The sequence below is a fragment of the Silurus meridionalis genome, chromosome 22 (genome assembly GCF_014805685.1).
Source record: "Silurus meridionalis isolate SWU-2019-XX chromosome 22, ASM1480568v1, whole genome shotgun sequence".
Classification (NCBI taxonomy): domain Eukaryota; kingdom Metazoa; phylum Chordata; class Actinopteri; order Siluriformes; family Siluridae; genus Silurus; species Silurus meridionalis.
Window position 1 is genome coordinate 19025749 of NC_060905.1, and position 10138 is coordinate 19035886.

The 10138-nt window shown below is 42.7% G+C and overlaps 1 long non-coding RNA gene across 1 annotated transcript; it reads right to left on the reverse strand.

Annotated features, from left to right (window-relative positions):
• Positions 1-2978: 2978 nt before the first annotated feature.
• LOC124376388 lies at positions 2979-5357 on the reverse strand. Its single transcript, XR_006923831.1, has 2 exons — positions 5322-5357; positions 2979-3244 (listed from the first exon to the last, which is right to left on the reverse strand). It is a non-coding gene; the product is annotated as an uncharacterized LOC124376388 (long non-coding RNA).
• Positions 5358-10138: the final 4781 nt, after the last annotated feature.

Here is a 10138-nt window from a genome sequence, read left to right on the forward strand (position 1 = left end):
TGTGGACGGATCACCGCAACCTTGAGTACCTCCAATCAGCTAAACGACTCAACCCCTGACATGCCAGATGGGGCTTTTTCTTTGGCCACTTCCGGTTCTCTCTCACGTAGCGGCCTGGAAGCTGAAACGTCAAGCCAGGAGCACTATCTAGAGTTCATGCCCTGGAGGACGAGGAGCCATGCAACGAGACCATCCTTCAGTCTCGCCTTGGAGGAGCAGGTCAAGAATGCCCGAGACAGGGGCCCTGTTCCCGAAGGGTTGCCCCACTGGTCTCCTGTTCGTCCCAGAGGGTCTCCGCACTGATGTTCATCAATGGTGTCACAACTTCCTGTTCTTCTGTCACCCCGGTGAGCCTCGTACTTTGTCTCTGGTCAAGACACACTTCTGGTGGTCCTCCATGGTAAAGGACACCCAGGACTTCGTCGCAGCCTGCACCGACTGCACCCAACACAAGAACCCTCATGGGTCTCCTTTGGCCCCTTTCTATCCCAGAACATCCGTGGTCACACCTCGCCATGGCTTCCAATGGCAACATAGTCGTCATGACGGTCATTGATCGGTTTTCAAGGATGGGCCATTTCATTGCTCTCTTTGATTGATTGTCGATCTGCATTAAATAGAATGACTGACTTTTTTATTTTCTGGTGCACGTCCTGAGGTGTTATTCCCCCCTGTTGAGATTTTCACAGTTCTTCAGCTCAATTCTCCTCCTGTTTTTGTTGTGCAAACCACCCAACACCTGTGAGGCCTGGTACATTTGCATTTGTTTACTCAGAGTAGCTCAGATCAGAACTGGCTGTATCTCCAGGCTCTACATTAGGGGCATCCATGACTTGCTGTCGTCAGGGGGCTTGTCTGCAGCTTTACTGTTAAATTCTGCATATCCTTGTAAAGGACCCTAAGTTGTCGGAGTTCATCCAGAATGGCTGCCTTATCCTCACGGAGTTGCCTAATCTCCTGTGATGTCATAGGTAGCATGTCATTGCTGGGTAAACTGTGGGTCTGCCTCTAGTGTAGAGCCTGTAGATACAGCCAGTTTCTATCTGTTCGCCCTCGAAATTCAAGCTCTTGTGGGTCTCCTGAACTCATTAGGCTCTGAGGGAGATGGTGAACTACGGTGTGAACTACCAGTGGCCATTCGACATTGTCCAACCTGTCACTCAGCACTGACCATTCAGCAGTGGTCACTTAGCAGTGGCCTTTCAGCATGCATTCTGCATCACGCAACCTACCGAACAGCAGCTAACAGAAGATGGCAAGAATCACCTCATATACGATCAGTTCTATACCCAGTAACATTGAGTGTTCTGAATCCTGTACCGTGTTTTGACTGACACGCTGGGGCGAGTACAATCCCCTGATCAGCGCACACCAGATAGTGAAAATCCTAACATTTAGTCATTCAAGCCAGATAGGAAACCTTCCTTACAGTTGGTTGCATGACTACAGCACAGTGCTATGCATAAAAGCAGACCGACTAAGGCGGGAGAATAATTTCTTCTTTGCATTTTTGAGAACACGCATCAGGATGTCCTCCGTATCACTGCCACGCAGGAAGAACCTCTCCACACAACAGGCTTTGGCCTGGTTTCAGGAAATCCGGAACAAGAACCCAACATGCCTCCACGGAAGATGCACCGTGGTACTGGGAAGCCCTGTCTGAGCCAGACCGCAAAAGATGGCACTGTGTGGGTAGAGGAGGACATTGGAATGCCCAGTGCAGTAGCAAATCACTCGTGCTTCACTGCGCAAGCTGGACCCACAGAGTCTGCTAAGGTTTGTCATTGCCATAGTACATATGATATTTATATAAACCCATTTAGAGTAAGGTTCATGTAAATTTACCATTCTCTATTTGTTTATATTTCGACAGCGTAAAATTACAAGCGTGCTCCAAAGCTTCCTTTGCCAGTTAGACGTGGGAATGCTGCAGACCGTCAGGGAGTGCTTGGTCCATCAAGCCTGCAGAACAAAGCCGGACTGGAATTTGGCAATTCATGAACTGATGGCATTCATTTCAATTCTGTTTGTAAGAGCAATCATGTGTCCTGTTGGTGCCATTGTGGATTGCTAGTCAGAAAGCTTTCTGGTGCCAGTAATCAAAGAGAAAATGCCCCAAGATAGATTCATTTAAATTATGCAACACCTTCGATTTGATGACAAGGACAGAACGGGTGAAAACAGACAAATTTGCTGCAATCTCCGACATCTGGACACGCTTCAACAAGAACTGTGCTAAGAGAACACATGACCATAGATGAACAGCTGTTCCCTACCAAAGTTCGTTGTCCATTCACACAGTATATTGCAACCAAGCCAGACAAATTTGGGATCAAGTTCTGGATGGCCACGAATTTGGAGACCAAATATGTCTGCAATGCATCTCCTCACTTGGGAAAGGACCCCAGTCATCAGAAAGGAGAAAGGCTGGCAGAGAACGTGGTCATGAACCTGATGGAACCATTTTTGAATGATGGGAGTAATGTCACGACGGACAATTTCTTTACTTTACTGTCACTGTCGCACAGACTGCTGCAGCGCATAACAACGCTACTGGGCACGGTGAATAAAGTACTTCCTCACATGCAAATATGCCTCACAGGTAATGGGTGTGTTTGCACAACAAAAGCAGGAGAACAATTAAGCTGAAGGCCTGTGAAAATCTCAGCAGGGTGTTTACGCAAATTTGGGAATTTACGTAATTTACGCAAATTTGCGCAGGTGTTAATGACACAACCATTCATAAATGGCAAATGATAAGAATCAGAAACTGTAACTAGATTTACTTTATGGTAATCTGCACTTAAACTAAAAGTTTCATCGGTTTAGAAAATAACAAACATAGAGAACTCCAACAGCTCACACTGGGCTTTGCTAAACCATGCTTGGGTAGGTACTCAACCTCCTGTCCATTAAAGCTCTTCCGGCCAATTTGGCATGATATGAAGTTATGCGTTACAGGTAACCTTAATGTCGTGTTGATGGAGAAAAGTTTAATTAGGTACATCTCCAATAATGCAGGGAAACTCATGAATAATTTTTAAAAATGTCCTCTTGTTTGCTGAATAGATGAGTGAGTCTGGAAGACAACTCATGCAAAGTTTTTTAATTGGGCAGCCTAATAAAAGACGAATTCTGCCCTGACAATTCTTGCGCCTTTACAGCTGATGAGGTTTCCCGCTGCATGGTAGATATCACAGCCATTGGAGACAAATGGGGTACAACACACCCCTCAGGAGCTTCCCTGGAAAGATGGGAAAGCTTTCAATTATTAATGCGGCACACATGTTTATGTTTCTTTTGCTCTGGGGTGTTGATTACATAGTCTACTTTGCTTAAATTTCTTTCCACAAGATATGAATCAGTAACAATGCTTTGTTGGACTTTTGTTTAGTAACAAAATTCTTACCTTTATCTGACTGGATCACCTTGTATAGAAAGGAATTTTATTAATGCTTAAATTACAATTGCAATTGCAAATCACGGCACAAATGTTCATATGTAAAAACTGATAACTGACTGCTTAAAATGATGGCAACTTCACTGACTTGAAGGAGTACACATTGAAGTGACCAGTTACATTGGCAGACCCGGTCCAACCAAAAGCGATGGATGACCACAAAGGTGGGCACACTTTTAAATGCTAGAGACTCTACCTTCAGAGCAAGGGACAGGACTGCCTTAAGAACAGCAAGAGCCTAACTGTCTCGTGCCATCAGAGAGGTGAAGTGCGTGCATGGCAAGAGAATCCACGGCCACTTCCACGATAGCAGAGACACCAGACGCATGTGGCAGGGCATCCAGGTGATCGCAAAATTCAAGACTTCACCTGCTTGTAACCATGACGCCTCCCTCCTAGATGCTCTGAACGACTTCTACACCCGATTTAAGGTGTAGAACAACGTGGTGGCAAGGAAGCCTTCACGTTAAAAATCTCCTCCTCTCAATGGCTGAGGTGCTCTGTCTAACCATGGCTGAAGTGAAGAAAACTACAGAAGTTAAGCTGAGTTAAACTACAGAAGTCTGCTGGACCACACAACATTCCTCGCAGAGAGCTCAGGGAATGCGCAGAACAGCTAGTGGATGTCTTCACCGTCTTTAAAATCTCCCTAAGCAGCGTAGTTGTTCCTACGTGCCACAGGACAACAACTATCGTTCCTGTGCCAAAGTCTACAGTCTCCTGCCTTAACCTTTTAGCCTTTACCAAAGCTATTCGGACTCACAGCTGAAAATGCCCTACCTAAATTTAAGTGTTAACAGTTCCTGATAAAAGTGGGATACATACATGTGGCAGCGGGGGCATGGCCGAGTGACAGTTTGTGAATGGAGGGTAAGGCCGGGAGGAGGGAAGCGTGGGAATGACACACCTGAGGGGAATTGTGTCTAATGAATGTTTTCTCTCTTGCTTCTCTTTATTAATAACTGGAACTGTTTCTAGGAGCGTCCTAGGTTCTTCCGCCCTGATGGCCTGCACCCCAGCAGAGTTGGAGCAGCAGTGTTATCAGATAACATCTCTAGGATACTTCACACCATCTGACTGGTAAAGACATCAGGAAATCTTCAACTATGAGAACACGACTACAACAAACCAAATAGTTACAAGTTCACACACAGCCCAGTTTATAGAAACCGTATCTATTCCTAGTGTAGTAAAACCAAGAATTAAATACACAAGATCCAGAAATAATCTTATTACAGTTAAAACTGAAAAATGGCAGATAAACAAACACAACAAAGTTCTAAAGTTTGGTCTTTTAAACATAAGATCACTTGCATCCAAAGCACTGATTGTAAATGAGATGATCACAGAGAATAATCTCGATGCACTCTGTCTCACTGAGACCTGGATTAAACCAGGTGATTATATGGGTCTAAACGAGTCGACACCGTCAGGATATGTTTATAAGCATGAGCTCCGTCAGACTGGTCGTAGGGGGGGTGTAGCAACTATTTATAGTGCCTCTCTTAATGTAGCTAACCCCTAGCCAGACAATGGTGAAGCGTACTGATGTTTCAAAAAGCCTTTATTTTGTGTTCAGCCGTCAGCCTTTCCTTTGGGAAACACAAAATCTACCTTTCCTTGATGAGAAACCTTTTCTTAGTGAAACACCGTAAGAGCTACAGAACAGATAGATAACAAATAAAACAATCAGCTCTTACAAACATAAACATGAATAGCCATTCAAAAGAGACCCCCTGTGATGTCACACGATGATGTCACAGATGTGGCAGTGACAACAACACATTAAAAACACTTCACAGTTAAATAGATTAACCAAAATATTAATACATATACACATCAAACAAATCAATCATAGTACCTTGTTCCCGTTCCAGCTAGGTGCTTAATTATCCCTTACTTTCCTTAAGAACCTTGTGCTTAATTATCCCTTACTTTCCTTAAGAACCTTGTACGATTTCAGAGCATTTAAGCGACATGACTTTCCTTTACCATGGTGTACGTCACACTAACTAGTGGGGGGCAGAGTCAAAGGATTATACTGTAAGGGGGCGGGGCTAAAAGACAATACCGTATGGGGGCGGAGTTAAAGGACTATACCGTATGGGGCGGAAGAGACCAAACAAAATGGAGCTCAAAATCATTACCTTACTAACTCTTTTCTAAGAGTTAGTTACACTTAATGTTAGTCAGATATTAGGATTCAGCTTTAAATCATTTGAAGTGCTTGTCCTTAAAATTGTACTTTCAGACATACATAGAAAACTCGCTCTGGTCACCGTGTACAGACCCCCAGGGCCCTACGCTGATTTTCTTCAAGAGTTTGCTTGTTTTCTTAAAGACCTCTTGATCGATTTTGATAAAGTGCTGCTTGTAGGAGATTTTAATATTCATGTAGATGATGTCAACGATGCTCTAGGATTATCGATTGTCGATTTATTAAACTATTTTGGGGTTAAACAAAACGTCACCAGACCAACTTATCGCTTTAACCACACATTAGACTTAATAATATTCCACGGAGCAGACGTCACTGATATAGATATTTTACCTCAGAGTGATGACATCACAGACAATTATCTTATACTGTACACACTACCGGTAGAGCAGATTAGCCGTGTTGCACCACGCTATCGACCTGGTAGAACTATTGTTCCAACCACTAAGGACAGATTCATAAATAACCTGCCTGATTTATCTCAATTTCTCACTAAACCCATAACTGCTAATAATCTTGATGAAATGACTAACAACATAGACCTTATCCTCACTAGCACATTAGACACTGTTGCCCCCATCCATTTAAAAAAGGTTAGAGAACAAGCACCTGCACCTTGGTATAATAGTTATATGCATGCCCTCAAAAGAACAGCCCGTAATCTTGAGAGAAAATGGAGGAAAACTAAATTGGAGGTATTTAGAATTGCGTATAAAGACAGTATGCTCAGCTACAGACAGGCGCTAAAAGCTGCTAGAGCTGCACATCTGAGCAAACTGATAGAAAATAACAAAAACAATCCCAGGTTCCTTTTTTCTACAGTAGCTAAACTAACTACAAATCAGGGATCTGAAAATTGTGTTCCATCACAGTTTAGTAGTGAGGACTTTATGAATTTCTTCACTGAAGAAATAGATAACATTAGAAAAACAATTGTGGCAGTTCAGCCTTTGAGACCATCTCCTGAGACAGTGTTACCTTTAACTCCACAACACCACTGTTTTACATGTATAGGACAGGAAGAGCTGTATGATGTTATTATCAAAGCTAAATCAACAACATGTCAGTTAGATCCAATTATAACAAATCTACTAAAGGAAGTGTTATATACAGCTGGTGAGTCTCTTGTGAATATTATTAACTCCTCACTATCTTTAGGTCATGTCCCTAAATCCCTCAAGCTAGCAGTTATTAAGCCCCTCATTAAAAAACCTAATCTGGATCCAAACACGCTATCAAATTACAGACCAATTTCAAATCTGCCATTAATGTCTAAGATTTTAGAAAAGATTGTCGCTGCCCAGTTATGTTCCCACTTGCAAGACAACAATATCTTTGCGGAGTTTCAGTCAGGTTTTAGGCCCCATCATAGCACAGAAACTGCCCTAGTTAAAATCACTAATGACCTGTTTTTAGCTTCAGACCAAGGCTTCATCTCGCTGTTAGTTTTACTAGATCTTAGTGCTGCGTTCGACACTATAGATCATGATCTTCTCCCAGATCGCTTACAGAATTACATCGGCATTCAGGGACAGGCATTAAGCTGGTTTAAATCCTACCTGTCCGATCGTTACCATTTCGTAGATTTAAATGGAGAGCTATCCAGGCTAATGCTAGTGAACTATGGTGTGCCACAATCTTCAGTTCTAGGACCCCTGCTCTTCACAATATACATGCTTCCCTTACTGTTAGATTTTCAATCACACTAGAAATACCAAACCTAGAGATGATCTCTTTTGTTAATATTTTGACAACGGTTTTAGCATTCTCTGTCGCACATGCAAATGCTTCTGGCCACTTACTTAATCTGTCAACTATAACCAAATTTCCTACAGGTGGCATATGTGTAACTAATGCCACTTTGGCAGGGAGTTGAAGAGCTTTTAAAAAGTCACCTATGAGATTAAAATGTGCTATGGGCTTTCCATCAGCTGTTTTAAAGTCTCTTTGCTTTCATGTTTTGGCAAAATCATGCACAACACCATAAGCATACTTCAGTGTATACAGTCACTACTTTACCTTCAGACAACTGACATGCTCTTGTAAATGCGACCAACTCTGCAGCTTATGCAGATGTGTATGGTAATGATTTAGCATCAACTATTACATCAGGTAATCTTACAACCGCATATCCACATAAATACACATCAGAAGGTTTTGAACATGAACATCTACATATAGACAATCCCCCTCTTCCAGGGCCGTATCTAAAAGATCGGGCCTACAAGAGGTCTCTTGTTCAATGTGTTCAAGGCAATCATGTGTGTCATCAAAACCATCTACGTCAATATCGTCTAGCAGATCACGCAACGCTACTACAGCTGAATGCGGCTGAGAAGAGGCTTAATGGTTAAGTTTTCCGTTGCCAAGAGTGTGGTTTCATAACCAGATCTACGTTGTGCTGTCATATGTTGTGTAAAATAGCTGTTACCTGATGTGAGGTGTACAGTATTAAAGGATGTGACGGCACCGTTTTCTCAGCATCCCGGACCATCAGAGTCGCAGCAGCCACTGCACGCAAGCACGAAGGCAATCCTTGTGCTATGTTGTCTAAAGATTTGGAAAGATATGCAACAGGGCGATATCTGTCACCGTGTTCCTGGGCTAGGATCCCCGCAGCCGTACCACCACGTTTGTGCACACAGAGGTAAAAGGTTTAGTATAATTCGGCTGACGAGTCAACAAAACCCTGAGGAAGACGTGTCCAGGTGAATTGACGTCCCCTATAGGTAAATGCGAAAAGCGTCTGCGTCTCTGAGGCCAAAGGGACACTGAAAAAAGCAGAACAGAGATCAATCACAGTAAAAAATCTGTGAGTCGCTGGTCTAGAGTTAACAATGGTAGCTACATCGGGCACCAAAGAAGCTAACGGAATAACTAATTTATTAATCTCACGTAAATCTTGTGTTAACCTCCAGCATTTCTTATCTGGCTTCAAGACAAGATTAATCGGTGTGTTATACGGTGAATGTGTCTCGATCAAAACACCTTGTGACAATAAATTGTCAATAACTGGAGCAATGCCAACATTCTTCTCTTTCGACAATCGATATTGTTTAACAAAAATCGGATGGTGTGTTTTTAATGAGTGCATGATACGGTTTTACCTGGATTAAACCTGCCTCATCTTTGAGAGAGGCCCATAATTTAAGTTAACTTCACCTAAATTTGGTTCATCAGGCAGGACCTCGGTACTACCCTGAAAGAAATCTTCCGGATATGAGCATGAGGACAGAAGGAAAAGACAGTGAGACATTGGTTTCAAAAAACAGAATTACCATTCCCATTTTGTGCATCATATCTCTTCCTAAAAGGTTTAAAGGCGAGTTTGGAATTATTGTAAAGCTATGATAAAAATTTGTACCAGTCGGTGTCACTACAGGCAAAAGGTGATTTACAGGACATGAAATTGGAAATCTATCTATTGGTGGCAACCAGTCAGAGACTGAGAGCCACATTTTTGACTGTGTTACCGCAAAGAGCCACATCATACACATGGGCACACATGAACATCACCCATCCCTTCCTCTTACACACACACACACACACACACACACACACACACACACACACACACACACCTCTGCTCAGCCAGATTTATTGTAAATGTCACACACCAACATAATGACAGAAATTGACTCCTACAGTTCTAAGACCACAGGACAGTCATTTTCAACAATGAACATTGTGTGCACTGCCTCACACACACATACTCTTAGTTTAACCAAGTCCACAAACAAAAATATAATAATTTACAGTAGTGTTTTTCTTTTACTGTGCATGTTACTTTGTGGGACTTTTGGCATTCCTTGCCTTAAACAATCCCCTTCAAATCTGCCTCGTATTCCGTTGTTGCCACTCGAAGCAATTCTTTCACATGAGTGTCAGTCAGAACAGATCGATGCTTTGATTTCACGTGTTTCAGGGTAGAAAACAAGGACGTTGTTTGTGGGGTTTTTTATGTGCGTGTTCACTTCGCTTGAGTATTTTCGTCAAAACGCGCATGTGCGTGAGATGAATATACCGCAGGGGTGGGCAATTAATTTTTACAAGGGGCCACATGAGAAAGCTGAATTGTGTCAGAGGGCCACACCAACAATAATATTTTAGGGATGCACCGAAATGAAAATTCAATTCAAATGGCAATGAAATCCATAATTTTTTGTGTTATGCCTTTTGCCTTGGCACCATCACTGGAAAACTTTCCTGCCTTTTCAAAAACGTCCTCTACAGACGGAGTGCGCATGCTCGGATTGACTTTACTTTTCTGCGCCGCGTTCTTCTCATATTTAGAAGGCAATCGGGATGTTTGGATTTCAGGTGATAAATTAAACCCGACTTGGAGAAACTCTTTGCAGATAAACCCCCCTCTTGAAATTTCAGCATTGCATGTTTTGCACATCGCTCTCCGCACACCGCAGACATGTTGCTCTTATCCAGATAACCGTGTGCTGCTGCGC